The 20,039-nt window shown below is 39.1% G+C and overlaps 1 protein-coding gene across 3 annotated transcripts in view; it reads left to right on the top strand.

Moving 5' to 3' along the window:
* dmd (dystrophin) overlaps nucleotides 1-20,039 on the top strand; it is a 1,415,828-nt gene that overhangs the window by 982,064 nt on the left and 413,725 nt on the right. The window lies entirely within an intron of this gene.

Below are 20,039 nucleotides of genomic sequence, written 5' to 3' on the forward strand. Positions count from 1 at the left end.
ACCTTAACCACCCTCAATGGCAGAGAATTCCAGAGACTCACTACCCTTTGAGAGAAGAAATTTCCACACACCTAAGTTTTAAATGATTGGCCCCTTATCTTGCAGCTATCTCCCCTTGTTTGTGACTCGGCCACTCATGAAAATAGCTCAACGTCTTTCCCTGTCAAGCTCCCTTAGATTTTTGCCTGCTGGAATAAGGTCACCTCTCATTCTTCTAAACTCCAAGGAATACAGACCCAATCTGTCTAGAGGGCAGGTAGCCAGACAAAGTTGGAGCCCGTCTACTACATTTGGTGCTCCTGATGTGACTTCCTGTACATCAATGAGACCAAGCACAGACTGGGCGGCCATTTCGCAGATCACCTATGCTCTGTTCACAATGGCCATCTCAAACTACCAGTTGCATGCCATTTCAGATCCAATTCCCATACCCAAACCCACCTGTCCATCCTTGGCCTTCTCCGCTGCCAGGGTGAGGCCCTACATAAACTTGAGAAAAAACATCCAGTATTCTGCCTGGGTGGTCTAACTGAGTTTTCCAATCTTAGATAACCCTACCTTCTGGTATGTTTTCCCCCTTGCCCCCCCCCCACCCCTTCCCATCCTCCTCTGGTCCTCCCATTTATTTCCCATTTCCCACCCCAAACACCTCCAGTCACTCAGCACCCCGTCACCCATCTCTGTCCCACCTCCCTCCTGGTTCCATCCACCTACTACACACATAGCTCATCCACTGGCTATCCCCCACCATCTGGTTCTGGTTCTACCTGCCATTCACCTCTCCCCTAATAGTTCCCAATATCACTTCTCTTACTTATCAGATTCATCTGTGTTCCTGCTTATCGCCCTCAGCAGCTGTCTCTAACCTTCATTTTCCCCTTCCCCCATCTTGCTCCATCTGCCTATCTTGTTCTGTCTTGTCTACCTCCATCTATCATCCACCTACCACTGGCTCCCAGCTCTACCCCTCTCTGTCCCCGGCCTGGCTCGAGCTGCCTGTCATCCTTCTCAGTCCATCTATCACCTCGGGCTCCTGTCACACCACTCCTCCTCTTTATCCTGATCATCTCCCCTCTCCACTCTCAGTCCTGATGCAGGGTTTCAACCCAAAATGTCGATCATCCCTTTGCCTCCACAGATGCTGCTTGACCCGCTGAGTTGCTTCAGCAGATTGTTTATTGCTCCAGATTCCAACACCTGCAGTCTTTTCTGTCCCAAAACTGTCTAGCTTCTTTTGATGGGATAACTCTGTCATCCCAGGAATTAGCCCGGTAAATCTGCTTTGGGCTGCCTCCAATGCCACTATATCCTCTTCAGGTAAGGGAGCCAAAACTGTACACAGTTTTCCAGATGTGGCCTCACCAACATCCTGTCCAACTGTAATAAAACCTCCCGATTCTTAAACTCCAACCCGTTTCTTAATAAAGGCCAACATGAATTCTAACAAATTGGTCAAGCGTGATTTCCTTTTCACAAAACCATGTTGACTTTGCTTGATTACCTTTGATCTTTTTAAGTGCCTTTGCTTGTTTATAATAACAGCTTTCCAACGTTGCCCTCATAGATATAAAGCAAACTGGCCTTTAGTTTGCTGCTTTCTGTCTTCCTCCCATTTTTAAATAAAGCATGGCAGCTAATCAGGAGAATCAGCAAGAATATTCCCAACAAGTGCCCATTTGATGATCCAGTGACATCACTTACCACTGGAAACAAGCAAAGATATTTCACTGTCCACCACTGCAAGAAGACAGTGGATCTCTGTTGGTTCATTCCATTTTTTGTGTCGTATTGCATTCACAGAGCCTTTCCATAAATTTTGATATATGAACAAAAATATTTGCAGATCAACAAGGAAATATATTTTTCAAAGCTTCACAGACTTATAAGTGCAGATAATTAGGGGAATGTTTTCCTCGGGGAAGGTATTCCTACCACAGTAGTAGACACAGAAGAAGCAGCAAATAAAAATACCGTGGAGAACCTGATATCCCTCAGGGTGTCTAGAATATCCTTTTGTTTAGGACACAGTAATCATTTTTAGAAGCATCAATAGCTGGTCTTCCATGCTCTATCATGTTTCTTTTTATTGTATTGCCATGCTGTCCAGTCTGGACTTCAGTGTTGTGTCCTAGATGATTAAAAATCCATAATATTGCTGATCATAAGATTAGAACTAAAACAGCCATGTACCTTTTACCTTTGAAATTAATTCCAGTCTGTGTACAGTAATTAGATGTTCTCCCCAATTTTAATTCGATCCAATGGTACAGAAAGGTCAGGTTATTAAAATGGCTGTCAATTGTGTCACACCTGGTTCACAATCCCACCCATCCCTGCTACATCCAGTGTGCAAGAACCAGGTGAGGGGTGCAGCTCACTCCCCACAGCTGCCAACTTCATTGTGTTGCAGATGCCCCAGCCTGATGGTGCACAACACAAATTTATCTCCAGGGATTGCGGGAGGTGTGTGCTGCTAAGTGCGCCAGCAAAAAAAGGAAAATCAGGTTACATTCAGGATGCTGTCAGTGGAAGAACTTCTCTTTGACCCACAAGGCTCCTCTCTTTGCCCAGCAATTCCCCCGCCCCCCCCCCCACCACTCACACATTACCTGCCATGGTCAGTTTGTGGCCCCCTCCCACTTCCTTGGCCACTAACTGTTTCTTTGATGACTTTGTTGGTTGGCTGTCAGATTTATTGCTCCCACCATGTTATTGCTGCCAGCTTTGAGCAACAGGCAGTGCAGAGAAATCCAAACGAGGCTTAGAAGTTTTAGTAACAAAAACCTCACGTGAAACACACGTTTGGATGTTCCTGCAGCCCCACTGCTCACTTGCCCAAGTATGCGATGAATAAAAGTCAGAATGGAGGAGTCCTTAAAAAAGTCTGTTGATGAGAATTTCTAGCGTATCCATGGATGAGTAGCTAAAGGGAACCAAGGACTCTTTAAGCTGTGTTGCATGTTCCTGGAACCAAAAATTTGCTGCCTGGCATTCCTTTCCAAGACCGGGCTCAAGTGGTCCCTACCCACTGATGCGGTCCACCTGTGCTGTGGTTGGGACAGGCAGCAGATGGACAGGCATTTGGTGAAGTGGAGGTGGTGGGGGGAATGAAAATTGCATTGGGTGAAGTTGGAGGATGAGAACAACTTTGGGGAAGGGATGGCAAAGATTTAAATCAACATCAGCACATAGCCAGTTGGATTGGAGTTGAGGAGTTTCAGGAATAAGGGTTTTCAATGAAGTGCATTGCATTATTGCACTGGTATTGAGGAAGTTTAAAGGTGATGGGGTACTCAAGGATGAAGGGAATTAATATCTTACCTGGCAGATGTCCCAGTCTGGCTCTGTGATAAATGGCATATTGTTCCATCAGTGCAATGTGCAGGGCATCCCCAGGAAATCCTGGTCCACACAGAGTGTTGCACATGGAATAAAGTCATCCTCTGAGCTTGGGTTACAGGAGTGACTCAGTTTAGGAAATGTGCAGTCAAATTTCCAGAGTGAAATGGTCTTTCTCGCATCTCAGTCTGGAGAATAATCAATTTTAAGTTGCATTTCACTGAAAAAAAACAAACAGCATTATGCAATTGACTACCTACGCTTATGTGTTGTACTTGACACTAATATATTCTTCAAGGTAAAATTCCTTATCGGTGGATTGTTGAGGTAAGAGAGCGGTTCAGCTTCATCCTCAACAAAGGATAGGCAGAAAAATATCTCAAGTAACCTTGTCAAGTGAATATAATCTTTGGCTTTGGTGTTACTAAGAAAAGTTCAAGATCAAGTATTTGGCATATGCTCAAGAAATTCTTTATGCACCATTTGTACAAGATGAATCCATGCCTGCACCATCCATTAATAGTGCATATTTCTTCTTTATTGCTTAATTAGCAGCATTCTTGTTGTCAATACATGAAGTTTGTTTTATTTCTTTGTATTAAATTTTGTGTAAGTGTGCAAATTACTTCATTTTCCTTTTGGGTTTTTGAGTTTTCCTTTTGTGGTATAGTCTGTGAATTCTCCATGAAATATTTAGACTGACAATGCATTATGCATAGGCGTGTTTCTTCCAGGTTGTTTGAGGAGGATTGCAGGCTAATCTTCATCTCTTTTTTCACCTGCTGGGTGCAATTGATTTTTTGTAGGAACACGAACAGCAAGAATGGTTGCCCATGTTGATATGGGACATGTGGGGCATCTCAGTCTAACAGAGCTGAGCAATCTTGGAGGCTCTGTTAAAAATATGCAATCATTCTGTCAATTTGCACATTGAAGGCTTCTCCTGTGTTCCTTTTTAATGTGTTACTTTCTCTTTCTGCCATACGTAATAGTTATAAGGATTTCCATCTTTGTACATTCATTGATGGTGAACAATTCAATGCTGTGGTACGGTGCAAGGCAAAGACTACCAGTGCAAATAGAACATTGAAATGGAAACAAAATCAATTCCATAGCACAGAAATCCTTGGCATTGTTCCAAAGTAATACCTGGAGTCTGAAACCAATTTATAAAATAACAGGAAAAATTATGAGGATAACAATTTTAACATTGGTTAATAAAGTTATGACTCATGAAATATGGTTTGTAGAGTTAACAGTACTCTTCAGTGAGCCATCTTTTTGAGCAGTGTGTCAATGTGATGAACTGTGAACAAAAACCAAACTCCTTCATAATGAAGAGGGTTGGTGGGTGAATGGAAGCAGAGAAATGGTACACATGATTCAGAACTAAAGGAATTATGGGCAAAATAAAACAACAGTTGTAGAATTAGCAAATTGATGGAAGGTCCCTAACCAAACAAATTCTATTTGATTTAGGCAAATTTTCTTCTTAATTCAGTGAAGAGGGAGAAAAGAAAGTTTCAAAAGTAAAGGTAGGAAGACCTGAAATTGGGCCTGAGCAGGTGGATGGTCTTTCTCATCCCTTCATTCTTACACTTGTGCATTGTTTAAAGTTGCATAACTACCTCTGTGATATACAACAGTGTTCGAGTATGCAAATGATGCTCCACTTACAATGGCACTGACTTGCAATTATTATAAAATAAACCCCTAATCAATCTCAACGTGCCATCTTCAGTTTTTCTCATGAAAACTTGCCTCAGCTTTGTTATGAACTGTGTTAATAATAATTGCAATTTGAATGGTGAATAGATCGTAATTAAGTTATCAATAGTTTTATCACAGTGTAAAATTGTATTTATTTGAAAACAGTTGGGAATGCACCAGCATTTTCTCACCACTTCTCTTGAGCTTAATCAGAATCAGGTTTATTGTCACCAACATCTGTTGTGAAATTTGTTCCTTTGTGGTAGCATTACAGTGCAAGACATAAAGACACTAAAAAATTACTCTAAATTACAAAAATAAATAAATTGTCAGAAAGAGGAATAACGAGGTAGTGTTCATAGACCATGCAGAAATCTGATGGCAGAGGGGAAGAAGCTGTTCCTGAAATGTTGAGTGTGGGTCTTCAGGCTCCTGTACCCCCTCCCTGATGGTAGTAACATGAAGAGGGCATGTCCCAGGTGGTAAGGGTCCTCAATGATGGATGCCACCTCAATAAATAGATCAGTCCCTGGTAATTCAAGGAGTGTTTACTCCTGAAGCTCTGCTGGAAAGGCATCACATTGATTAAAAATCTGTGACAGAAATTGTCAGTTTCTAGAATATTATGCAGTTTTATTTTTAATGAAGCAATGTGCTGTTCTCTGTACTGGGTTCTTATCTACTTCTCACCTTACAATTTACAGAATATAATTTCTAAGGCTTCTGGTTGGGTTGAGACAAAGTCCTAAAATGCTTTGATAAATTCCTTAGCAGTTTTGATCATCATGAAGCAAAATTCAACCTTTGCCTTGAAAATAAAATTCTAAAAGACATTTGCCTTCAAAAATTGGCTCAGAGTTGCTTGCAATTTGGTTTTTATTGGTGAACCGGCTGTTACGTTTGCTGCCTAAGATCCCAGCAGAAGTTAAATTGGGTGTTACTGAAAATATCACAAAAAGAAGAAAACTAAATTACCTGCTATTTTAGTGACAGCACAGAATCTGTGTAATGTTGCAATTAATGGATAAATCTTTGAACTTGAAACATATTTCTCTGCCTCTTCAGTTTCCTGTATGCCTTGACATCTCTGGTGGGATTGCTTTCAGTCAAACTTCAGTACTATGATCATGAAACTGAAGTGACACATGTGATGGCAAACAGCAAAGATATTTTTGACAAGATCAAGCTTAATGGGTCCATTCAATAATTCTAGTGGAAATGAAAGGAAGAGAAAAGTGATTAAGTGAAATGACAGGAGTCTGGCCTGTATAAGAATGCTATTGATAGCTCTTCATAAACACATTGTTTGTGACTTGCAGTATTAATCAAGAGAACAGATGAAATTTTAAAACATTTTTCTGGATCTGTAGAGAAAATAGAAAGATGTTCCACTGCAAAGAGTTCTTATAAAGACAGTGTGTTAGATTATCAACAGAGATCAAGAGTCATTGTCTTCACATTCAGCTATATCTACAAGCTCTTCAGTTTGTTTTGTTACATGGATAATGGTCCACTATTGAAGAATTTCATGTATTTTTACATAACTCTTTGTTTCCTGAATTGATATGGTCATTATTCATCTTTTGCAAAATATAGATGTTATTGCTGAGGTTTACTTCAGGGAATGATGCTAACTCTGTGGCAGAATGTTTCAGATGGTTTTTGTTCCTTCAGTAAATGGGAGCAATGTGGAATGTCCAGCCCATTTTGAGAGCCAGCATCATTAAACTGTAAGTGACAGGCGGCTAATAAAAATGGGCACCATGGGAAGGGTTGCATTGTGAAGAGATTGGACCTAATTTTTTATGGAGTTCAGAGGAGCAGTTTGCAATTTAAGAATCACACAACCAATTTTGTCTTTTACCAATTCAGACCTTTTCCTTTGACTGTGTTACACAAAGAAGTGCAAATGCAGAGAATACTCAACCACGGTCAACAGCTGTAAAATTATTGGCAATTTGCATATACCAATGAGGCCTCCATCTGATTCACATGGACACCTCAACTATCCAGTGGAGAGCACCAGAATAGAAATGGGTCCTGAAGCACACAATCTGTAATTTAACTACATATTGACTAATTTCAACTGAATGTAAGGGATTAACATTCCCCCTCTCTGTGATATTTGACTTTTCATAATTGTTGTCTTTGCACTGCTGTGTGCAGATGCCAACAACATTGTGCACGTCCAAATGATGTTAATCTCTGGCCTGATGCCCATAGCATTTAATTTTTAGGGTGCTATCAATTATTCAAGTCCATGGAACAACACCAGTTCCTCCAGGACAGTGATGAAATAACTGATGACATGTCTTCTTTTGAACAAGGAAAATAACTTTTCACCCAGTTTCATTAACAGTATGGTCAAGCTAAACTTCATTCACTCTCTCACTCATTCATTCACATTCTCTCTCTCTCTCTCTCTCTCTCTCTCTCACACACACACACACACACACACACACACACACACACACACACACACACACACACACACACACACACACACACACACACTGAGAGTCATAAGCCATGATCCCTTCATTCCAAAAGCACCCCTCACCTTTGATTTTCCACATCCAACAAATATCCAAATACCCTTGGAAATGAAATTCAGTATCCTCATCGACTCATGGGATCCCTGGCTCAAGACTATCCAAAATAGAGAAGGAGCATCCGGGATGGCACAGGATGTCAGGTCTCTTCAATGAGACGGAAGTCCAACAAAATCTCTGGAAAGAGTGCACCCACCGAAACACCTCATCAAGCACCTCCGACCCCACCCGTGGCAGTGTCTGTGGGATATCTGACAGCCTCATCAGCCACTCAGAATGCACAGAACTGTAGGTGAAGCAAGTCAACCACTGTCTACAAAAAACAAGTTTTGTCTTAAATTGACTGGCTTGCGAAGCAATTTTAGTGGCAATTAAGAGTCTAAATCGCATATTGTCCTCAATAAGATTGAGTTAGTATAACGGATTTTATTTCCCTAAGGAGCATTATTATTTTAGAACTTATTCAATTAACTGATTTTAAGTTCCTTGGCTGCCGTGGTGGGATTTGAACTTGTCATTTGATCAATATTCCAGGTTTGTGGACTGCCCAGTAACTTAATCATGATCCTACTGTGCACCTATTTATTTCTGCTAGTTTGGGTCAAATTCATGTTCCCAGTGGAAGAATGATGACCTGAGCCATTCATGTATAAGGGTTAATGTAAAACCAATTTTTGAAAAGAGGAAATGAAAATTGAGGAAGAATTGATTACAGAAGTCATCAAAGTAAAACTGAAGAAAATGATTAATGGAAACATTGAGGAAACAAAAAACTATTCAGAATTGAAATAATCATATTTGTCCAACTCCCTTTCAAGAGAATTGTATGTTATTCATGCCAGTTCTATCTTCTACATATTATGATTGCAAAGAAAGGTGACTTTCCAGTGTATCAGTATTGTAAGTTCAATAATCTGGAGCTGTGCATTAGTTTGTTTTGCTACACAAATTTCCAGTGGAGGTCTTAATTGGACGAGGACGAGTTGTCTCGGGGAGTGTTAGGAATGGAGGTCCAGTGCATTGTTGTTTTCATTGTTGCATTCATTTAACAGATTTAACTCAATAAAGCATCCCAAGAGGCTTCCTTGGAGCATTACCTCACAAAATTTGTCACACAAGGAATTATTAGTTGAAATTATTAGTTATTAGTTATGGGCAGGCACGGTAGTGTAGCAGTTAGCATAACGCTTTACAGTGCCAGTGACCTGGGTTCAAATCCGGCCACCGTCTGTAAGGAGTTTGCACAGTCTCCCCGTGTCTGCGTGGGTTTCCTCCGGGTGCTCCGGTTTCCTCCCACATTCCAAAGACGTATGAGTTAGGAAGTTGTGGGCATGCTATGTTGGCATCGGAAGCATGGCGACACTTGCGGGCTGCCCCCAGGACACTCTACGCAAAAAAGTGTATTTCACTGTGTGTTAAAATGCACATGTGACTAATAAAGCTGCCTTAATCTTATAAATGACCAAAAACTTGGCCAAAGAGGGAGGTTTCAAGGAAGATCTGAAAAGAGGAGATGAGTGATGAAGCGATGTGGTTGTTTGAAGAGTAAAGTCCAGAGATTAAAGCCAAGGCATTTGAGAGCACAAGCTGTCATCGAATGATTAAAATCAGCCCTGTGTCAGGGACCAGAACTGGAGGTCTGCAGAGATGGTGGAAAGCTTTGAAGCTGAATGGTCACAGAAGTAGGGAGAAGAGAAGTAGAGAGGAATATGAAAACAAGAATGGGGACCCTAAGCTACTTAATTCTGTTGTAAATATAAAGGAATAAATGCTCAGTTTGGAGCTGTTTCATTACATCTTCAGATTAAAGAATGAAAAGGAAATCAACATGTTATGCATTGCCTTGGGTCTGTATGTTCCTATTGTCTTCTCACTGTTTATCAAATAGCCATTAGGGAATCTGGAACATTGGTCAAAGCTGATGAATTTTTCATGATTCTCTCAGAATATTCTCTCAGGGCAGCATGGTGGGATATCAGTCAGTACTGTTGCCTCACAGCTCCAGTGATCCGGGTTTGACCTTGGGTTCTCTCTTTGTGGAATTTGTACATTCTCCCTTTGACCTCGTGGGTTACCCCAGGTGACCCAGCTTCCTTCCACATTCCAAAGACAGGCCGGTAGGTTATTTTGTTACTGTGAATTACCCCTTAGTGTAGCTAAGTAACAAAACTATCAAAGGGGGTTGATTGGGATGTGACAGAAACTCAGTTGCTGTGATATAGGGAAGTAAAGGAAGGGCAGTGAAACTACTGGGATTTCTTTGTTGGGAGATAGCAAAGATCTGATAGGCCAAATGGCATCTTTTCTCCAAATTACTAACTACATAAGAAAGCTAACTGACGTAAGTTCCTGTTGTATGAATACACGATGTAGTCTTTTTCTCAAGCTTCGTAAATATTGAAGAAACAAAGGACTGCAGATGCTGGAATCTAGATGAAAAACACAATGATGCTGGAGGAACTCAGCAGGCCAGGCAGCATCCGTGGAGAAAAGCAGGCGGTCAACATTTCCTGAAGAAGGGTCCTGACCCGAAATGTTGACCGCCTGCTTTTCTCCACGGATGCTGCCTGGCCTGCTGAGTTCCTCCAGCATCATTGTGTTTTTCATCATAAATATTGAATATGTTTTTAGATTTCTTGTGCAGAGACCTTGGGATATATTTTTGGACTATTTATTGTAAGCAAATGCAATTCTTCATTCTTTCAAAGATCATACTCAAATATTAAAACCTTCCAAGAATGTTATTTATTTCAAGTTTTGCATCTGTGCATTTCCTCACTATAATCTGTCATGCTATTTTGGTTTAAGGATGCCATGACTTTGCTGAGTTCATGTAGTTTTGCTTTCGATCACCAGGCAAGACCCACTTCCAACACTTAAGACTGTGTTCCTCCGAATGCTTCTGAAATGTTTGTTGTCAATCCAGTTTCTAAGCCGTCCTCAAACAAATCTCATTTCATCCATTCACCTTTGCACATTCTTGAATATAAGGATTTGGTTACTCTGTTGCTGAGTTCAGTGCTGATCCAAGTTGAATCTATTTGGAAGAGTTAGCCCAGGAAGGTTGTCACCCCTGAATCCAGTCATTGGTGCCCATGTATTTGATGGCAAAGTATTCATCCAGGAGCATCTTCATTGGGACTATCCAGTGGAATCACTCTGTGAAGTATTCTTGGTGTGTGAATGTGTCAATCCAGTTAGGTTTGAGAACGTGCTGTAACTTAATCCATCGTGTTTCCTTTGACTGGTTGAGGTGAGAGATAATTTTGCTCAGATATAAGCTACCTTCTCTGATGAAGAGAGCGGCTGTGAAGATAATGCAGAAGAGTTGCATTTACACAATGGAACTATTACGGGGGGCAACCCTGAATCCAGGAGCAGGGCACTTGGGCCAGTAAGAGTCTCCTCACGTTAGCAGCAGTACAGAATCACAAGGAAAGATGTGGTTCAATTGTAAACCAGTGGTGCAAGACAGTGCAGTCTGCATTTTTTTCTGGCTTCAAGCAGAACTGTGCTCAAGGTGCTTATACTAGTGAGGTTCATAAGGAGTGTGATGCTGCTTTTACAGCAGTACCTGATCGGTGGGTAAGACTGATCTTCTTAACAACTTTGTATCGATCAGGTTGCTTCTTCCAAGGAATTGCTTTGAGTATGCAGATATTTTCAGAGGACTAGCATAAGGTAGTTAAAATATATAATTGTGTTTTTGAGGGGAAAAAGAGAGAATCTTGCAACACATTTTCACAAAATACTAAGTTAGTACATTGTGTTTAGCTATCTCAAATGGAGATTCCTCTTTCAAAGGCAATATGAAGAAGAAAATATTTTTTGTTTTCATTGTGGTGCCATCAGAGAGATCTCAGAGGTATGCACTAGTTATCCAGAGTCAAGCCAATCTATTCCATTGAGGATGAACTTCTTTTACTTTATGCCTCCTTTTGGTAGAAGACCCAAGAATAAAATAATTTCTTTTCTGATGCTCATTGACACTTGCTTTCATGACCTATGCACATTTATTCTGATGAGGTTCACTGTTGTTTGGTTGTAACCAATTTGCCGTACATCAGCAGTTTAGTAACTTATTGCAATTGGTGAGTAATTGAAGGCTGAAGTAATTCATTATTGGTTATGTTTCATGTGGCTGTAAATTCCTCTATGTTTTGTTAGATGTTCAAAATCTTGGCACAATTTTTTGGGAATGCAAGGAAGTTTGGGGGTGGGGTGGGATGATGAGAACTGTGGATGAATAGTGAGAAGGATGGAAGAGAGCTCTGTGTAAATCATTAAAAGTTTGTGCATGAAGTAGAAGAAAATTCATCTGAATTTCAAAGATTAGTTCAGGATATGAGCTATAGAAATTCAAAAAGAAAAAAAACTCTTTGGAACTTGCAATGTATTCCTAATGACATGACTTAGAATATTAGATTTAATTTCTTTCGTAATTTTTGCACAGGTTGGTAAACTTTACATGATTAATTCATGCTCCCTTTTTGTTCAATGGATTTTATCTGTTTTAAATGTATCAAATTAGGTGGTGTGATACTCGATTTGCTCATCAAAACAGAAGAGCGATCCATTTAATATGGAGGACAGGTGCAGCAATGAAAGGAATTTACAAACAAGGTTTTAATTTGGAACACACGTTCAATGTTAATGTGAATTGGAACTTGTTCATATCACATGAGCAAGATATCTAATTGGAATTGGTTTGTTCTTGTCACATGTAGAGAGATACAGTGAAAAGCTTTTGTTTGCATGTCACCTAGACAGATTATTCCATATATAAGAACATCAAGGTAGCAAAAAGGAAAACAAAATGCAAAATATAGTGTCACAGTCACAGAGAAAGGACACTGAACGTAGACAAATAAAGTGCTTGGGCTACGACGAGGTAGATTGGGAGATTAAGAGGTCATATTTTAGCATATGAGAGGTCTTTTTAAGAGTCTGATAAAAGCGGGATAGAAGATAATACTGATCAGGATACTAAATCAGTATATGACACAAAATAACCTGAGAGTAAAAAGAGGAAACCGTGTATTGAAATATTACAGGGACCCTTGCAAATTGTGTTCCTTGATCCAGTGGTTCTGAGGCCAGGTATAATAACTCTTTGATTGGTCTGGCTTGTGACACCAGATATTAAACCCAGAATCTACCTGATTTATTTTGCTCACTACGTTAGGCAATGCACAGATGTAAATAGAGACTAAGATGCACACTTGTACGTATGAGCACATAAATCTTGTATTGAATGGAAGGGCATGTGAGTGCAAATTGCATTTGCATCCAATGAAAATAATTAAGAATCATACTTTGGATCCATGTGCGTAATCATATGCTTGTGTTCTAATGCGCCTTGTTGCTGGTTAGTTTGCCAACTTCTTGCAGAAAAGACATGAGATTGGTGTTGTATGCATATCAAATGGACCATGATGAAAATTCTTGGCTATGTTCAATGACGATGACCAGAAGACCCAGTTAAGAAGAGATTATTCACTGCTGTAGATGTGGAAAACTAAAAGCTGAATAACCAGTTACGGTTCATTAAGCTTTCTTGCAGCAAATCCATTCAAACCTGCTTTAGAATTCTTTCCTCTCTTTCTTCCTTTAATAAGAAACTGAGGTATGGTCTTTACAGTTGTTTCCCCTTAACGGTAAAACAGCTCAATATGCTGCAGTCAACTCTTGATAAATGTATATGTAATCTAACCTTAATTCTTATGCAGCATGGAAGTTCAATATGCCTTTCTCATTTACCTCCATTTGACACAAGTCTAATGTGTCATTCTCATTTTCTTCCATTATTTTCAGGACCAATTTGTCACTCCTATTTACTTTCATAGAATACTTTCAATGTGTTTTTCCCATTGACTTCATTAAAGTAGGTTCGTTTTCAGTTACTTCCATTAAATGCAACCCCAGTATCTCATTTTCATTGACTTCATTAGATACCACTCCAATGTGTCATTCTCATTTATACCACTAGTGTCAATGTGTCATTCCCAATTACTTCTGTTGGATATCAGGGCAATATACAATCACATTTTCTTCTATCACAAGTTAGTATTAACATGTCATTCCCATTTCCTTGTATTATATGCATGTCCAAAGTGTCGTTCCAATTTACTTCCATTAAATGCGAGTCCTTGTGGAAGCAATAGCCAAAAAATAATATTAAATCTGGTGCCAAATTCTAATCATCTTCAGTTGATGCTTTTTATGAGCCAGTGAAATGGGAGATTATTTTCCCAGCATGGATAGTTAACAGCTATCTGGCTGATAACAGTTTGACCCTATATCATAATATTTCTTCACCCTCTAGCGCATCAGATGACATTTAAGTCTCAGTGTTTGAAACCAGATTTATGAAAGCTGAAGTCATAATCCCATTAGGACAGTAAAAGCTCCAGCCCGTGTGTTGTTTACTGGGAAGCTATTTGAATGCTGCCAGATTTGATTTTAGTTGATCTCTTCCGAACATGAGAGCAACCTTTGTCATTGGGTTTAGCTACCAACATTTTAACTTATTTCTTCAGTTGGTCCCCTGAAAGTCAACCGTAAAGTCGCATTCTCTTCCCGTGGTTTTATAATTGTGTAGGACAGTCTAACTTCTACAAGTTAGTACTTTGAATGCAAGCAGTCACTCACCTAACAAGCCTGTAATATCCTGACTCGTGTACTAAAGTCGTAGAGTTAAAGATGTGTCTGCTGCATTGCTCATCGTCAAGGCATACATTCAACTCGCCATGTAAAGAATATTGAATACATAAGAATATCAGAAATGGGAGCAGGAGTATGCCATTATCATACCTCAGACCTGCTTCGCTGTACAATAAGATTGCATTTTGCCCTTAACTCTGTTTTCCTGCCTACAGTACAAAAATCTATTCAGAGACACGCCTTCCAAAGTTCACTGGGGTAGAGAAAGAAATAAATCACAATACTCTTAAGAGAAGAAATTTCTAACTGCTGTCTTAAATGGGCAACCCTTCATTCTAAAACATTGCCCTGTACTTCCAGATTTTTCTTGGAGAATCATCTTCTCTGCATTGTTTATGTTTCAATACAGTCACTTGTGAATCTCCTAAGCTCCCATGAACTTGGACCCAGTTTGTTCAAACCTTCCTCATTAGACAAACCCTTCATTCCAAGGAATCGCCCTTGTGAATCTTTGAACTTTCCTTTATCCTGACTTTATCCCAACTCTGCTTTCTGTTAGACGTAACAGCTGATCTTCTATCCATGCCATTATAATTGTACCAGCACCTCTTTCTTTGCTCTATAGTGTTTTATATGCTGCACAATCAAGTGTTTTTTGGTAATCCAAATGCACCATATCTTCAGGTTTCCCTTTATCTATTCTGCTTGTTGCATCCTCAAAGAGCTCCAATAAATTTGATGAAGGCAATCTCCTTTTATCAAACCAAGTGGATTCTGCCTGATGATACTACAATTTTCTAAGTGTTCTGTTGTAACCTTAACAAAGGATTTTCACAATGATGCTTGGTAGACTAACTGGTCTGCATTTTCCTGTTTTGTGTCTCATTTTATTCTTGAACATTTTCAGTTTTCCAATTCATTTCGAGCTTCCGGAATCTGGGGAATACTGGAATGTCACAGCCAACACTTCTATCGTCACCACAGCCATTTGTCTCTCGAGCCCATAATTCGGGCCATCAAGTCCAACTGATTTGTTAGCCTACAACCCCATTTCTTTCCCTCACACTCATTCTTCCAGTGATAGTTTTACATTCCTTCTTCACTTTGGGCCCTTTGTTTTCCACTATTACTGGAATACTTTTGGAACATCTGTCTTTAAGACAGATAGAAAATAATTGTTCAGTCTCTGCCATTTCCTTGTATCCCATTTTTAATAACATAATCTCATCTTCTGAGGGACCAAGTTTATTTCAGCTACACTTTTTCATACACATGAAGAGACTCCTGCTGTCACATTATATTTCTGACTAATTTGCTCCCGTTTCCTATTTTCTCCCTCTTTATTATACTTTTTTTTATCCTTTGACTTCTAAAATGTTCCCAATCTTCTGGCCTGCCACTCATCCTGGCAATATTCTATATCACTTTCCTTATTCTTAACTAGTCAGGCAAGGTACATCCTTTGCAGAGTCCTTATTTTTTTAATGAAATACATTTTTGTTGAGAATTCCCATACCTTCCTCACCTGTAGACAAGCTCTCCTTTCCGTGACTGCTGATCAAATCTGCAGTCCTGAACCTGAGATAAATTGCTGCCTGCTAGAAGAAAGTGTCTGGGTAATTATCTCCCATCTTGATCCATCAAAGTGTGTAATGGCCCCATGCTCGACAGAAACAACGCATCATCTCCCTTGCTTGACTTTCATTATTTTATATATTTATCTAGTTTATGTATTTATTTAATTTATCACTTAAATTTTCCAATTGGCTATGTATAGATTTTTAATTGTACCTTTGTCTAAGTTTAGTTTCGGAAACATTCCACTGTCTATACTCACTGATTTCCTGCATGTAATAGTTTCTGAGCAATCTCTTGCTCATTGCATTTACCAGATAATCTCCTGCTGTTCAAACTCAGTGATCTCCCACTCTTTCTATTCACCCACTTTTCATTCTAACTCAGTAGCTTCTTGCTCTTTATATTCACCCAGCAATCTCCTGCTTTTCCTACTCTCACGGCAATCTGCTGCTCTTAACATTTACTCAGCAATCCCCTGTTCTTGATAAGTACCTGGTGATCTTCCCTCTTTATACTCAGCGATGTCCAGCTCTTTAAACTCTCTCACTGCTTTTTACACAGCAATTTATTCTGCTGATCCTTGCCAGAATAGAAGGTCCTCAGTTTGCGGAGAATCTCTCCATAGGAGCCTGTTTCACACCGTATGTAGCACTCTGAAGTGCTGACAAGTTAGGTTTAAAAGTCTGGGGTTTCTTGAACTCGTGGGCAATTTACAATCTGAATTAGGGCAAGATGATATTGGAAGGAAAGATTTACTTCCTGCGGTCTCAACACAGTCAAAATGTACCTGAAGAAATGTGGAATTTTGCTCTTTGTGAATTTGTCCCTTCTGTTGCCCTAGACAAAGGGAATTGTGTGCCAGCACGTAAGATTAAAACAGTGGCCCTAAAGCAGCATTTGTTCTCAGATTTAATCCTTAATATAACTGCATTACAGAAAATTGGAATGGTTTGCCAAAGGGGGCAAGGAGCTCATTTTAAATGGGATTTAGCCTTATCAGAATTAGCCCCAAATTGGATCTAAAGCATTCTTGAAATTGCATCTAGGTAAACTATATGGTCTGTTTCGTCATGGTGCCTTAGCATTTCATGGTTGGAAGATACTGCAAATGACGTACAAAACAAAAATAAATTAAACCCTTTGAAATAGTATTGATTTAGCAAAGAGCTTCCTTGGGAAACATTTCATTTCAGATTTGTTGTCTGTCTGTTTCAGGATTTCTTCATTAATATTATCCCTATGTGCTGGAAAGCCTAAAGGATTACACATAATATGTTTAATCCAACAAAATCGTGGAAGATAATATTTTTGTGGGAAGTATTCAGCGAAAATAGTTGTCATAGATTAAATATCAAAGGAGGGTGTAATGCCCTCTCCAAATCTGATCAGTTATGGGTAGTTTTGCATATAAATTTCAGGTGTTCCATATAAAATTGAATTCAGTTATATCACATCATACACTATGTAATGAAGAATGTGGACAGGATCCTGAATTTAATTGTGGCATAACATAACATTACTGAAAATAGCCTACAGCCAGTGTTGTGCTCACTGTCACTGGTGAGAACCCATTCTTCAATGTCGTTCTCTGTGGATCTGCAAAGAAAAAATGAGTTCTGTGAAGCAAGTATATTCTGAGTCTATTTGCAAGGTTGTTATTTTGTGTGATTCTGTGAGAGTACTGTTTATAAATGCATTGTTGTCAAAATTTAAACAAGACTGTTAAAAAGACATGCTGTTTTTAAAAATACTTTCATCCATGGCTTTGTAAAATGAGAAATATGCATCAAAGCTGGAGATGTATCAAAATATGCATTCTGGTGTCTTTGACTGTTGTACATTCAGACAAACTGGTTTTGTCATAGAAGTATTGTCAGATGGGCTATCAGTGCTCATCCTTATTAAAGAAAACGTCAGGCAGATGATTCCAGCAGCCACAAGCATGCAATTAAATGTAGGAATTGGAAAATTTTTGAGCGAAATGCTCTGCTTTGCAACATATGAACCTTGCCAAGCAATTGGGCTTCCTGTGTGTTGAGCATTATGTAGTTGGGGTTCATAACTGCTCAATAGCAACTAAACATGCCAGAATTGATGGAGCTTATCCATTCAAATTTACCATTCAAATTCAATTACTGCAAAACAACTTTTCAGGCACTGAAAATTAACTTTTACAAAAGATCACGTGAGCAAATTCAGAATTTAACATTTGGGAAAATGATAACTGATTAATCTTGAGCTGAGATGAGCAAAAGGAAAGAATATTTATTCTTTATGTGCTGGATACTTTGCCAACTGATTTATAACATGTCAGTAAAATAAGTTTATACTAAGATACCATGTTTACCACAAATTCAAGGCTTTGCTCTTCTGCTTTGATTCGCTTTTTAGACATTGATTCAGTACTGCACATTTTAAGTCGTATCAATATTCCAATGGTTTATGATATCCAGTCTTGACTCAGGCTCTCGATTTAAATGCCATGTCATACCTGTGCATGAATTGCCATTATAATATTAAAGGCTGCTTCATTCCCTCAAATAATACCTACAAATTATCCTTAAATGGTCTCTCATAAAATTAATATCTGTGGAATCTTTCTGCTGTTTTGCTCACACAGGAACAGTGACTGCACTTCAAAATACTTCATTTTATGTTAAGTCCTTGGATATCTTTCTGAGAGATTCTGTGCCTTTCATTCCTCATTTTTAATTTTAAACCGTCATAACTGTTTTTTCAGCATCAATCTACTTAATTTGATATTTCCTGCAAAGGTCTCAGTAACTGGGAAAACCCATCTTTATTTAGCAAATATAAAATAACAAGTGTCAATGAAAACATTTTGTCACTATTCTGGTGGGAAAATGAGGAATGATGTGCATTAGTTTCAAAAAGTAAATCCTTAATTTAGAACCCAGTGATAAATCAGAATCCTTAGAGGAATAGAAATTGTAATCTGGTCCTCTGATTAGGTTGCAGCCATCCTTCAAAGCCTGTTTTTGATTTTTGTGAATACCTTCAAGAGTGGGGCTGTTTCAACAAGACCCAATCTCTGTAAAATGTGAGAGACTTAAGCGCAGACATTCACCTAGTTTCTCTGTCACATGATAATCTTCTCAACTCTTTGAAGGTCCCATGAGCAATAAGGTACCTGTGCAAATACTGCAGGAGGAACTGATAATTAAGATCACCTCCTTCGCATTATCTTCACCAGGCACAGAATATACAAGAGCTGAAATCAAAATACTCCACAAAATATATAGAGGAGAATGACAGGAAAAGGCAGGAATGTTGTTAATTAAAAATAGTATCTTTGTATTACCTTGAAACTTGTCTGCTATGTCGAAAGTTTTTGCATTATTATAAATTGATAATCACACCTCTCGGTTGCTTCATTTTGAGTGTTTTTAGGTGTTTGTTTTCTCCATCTAACTTGTCAAGTTCCTGGTGAGGTTTTGTATTGAGAGGGAGATTGCAGTGAGCTGATGAATAAAAAGTTCAGTTTTAAAACCAAATATCAATGGTTAAAATCCTGCAATACTAATTATAATGTGGAGTTTGCATGGTTTTGCCTTAATGATGTGCCTTGGAGTATAATTATAATGCAGTTACTGTTGGAATGAAGTAATTTTCTTCACATTGTTGCTTCAGGTAGAATTAGATTCAACATAACCTGGATTAAAGTCTGACCTGACATGAGAGAAAGCAGAGAAAGAATCTCTGCATGCAATTAAGACATTCACCGCCTCGAGTTTAATGTTGCAGAGAAGCCAAAATACCTTTGGCCTGATATCATAATTGTTGGAGAGGGTGTGCACTGACCAGTGATTTATATTCACTGGAATCACAGGCTGGTGAATGCAGAACAAAAGCCTGGCAGCAGCTAAATTCACCACCCTGCCCCACCCCCAATATCACTAATTGTGCTGCAACCCATACCCATTAGGAAGTAATTTGACTCTATCCAGTCTCCTTCCATGCAGAACCACAATAATTAGCAGAAAGCAGACTTTGATCCAGCAGTCTATGCCAGATTCAAAGGCAACAGCAGCCTACATTTATATCAGTACTTTGAAGTACAAAATATCCCAAGGTGCTTCATTAATGGACTTTAAAGATGATGGATTTGAAGTTGGAAAGGAGCAATTAGCAGATGTAACCGAAGGCTTGGTCAATGAGATGGTCCTTGAGAAAGTG

The sequence above is a fragment of the Pristis pectinata genome, chromosome 4 (genome assembly GCF_009764475.1).
Source record: "Pristis pectinata isolate sPriPec2 chromosome 4, sPriPec2.1.pri, whole genome shotgun sequence".
Classification (NCBI taxonomy): Eukaryota; Metazoa; Chordata; class Chondrichthyes; order Rhinopristiformes; family Pristidae; genus Pristis; species Pristis pectinata.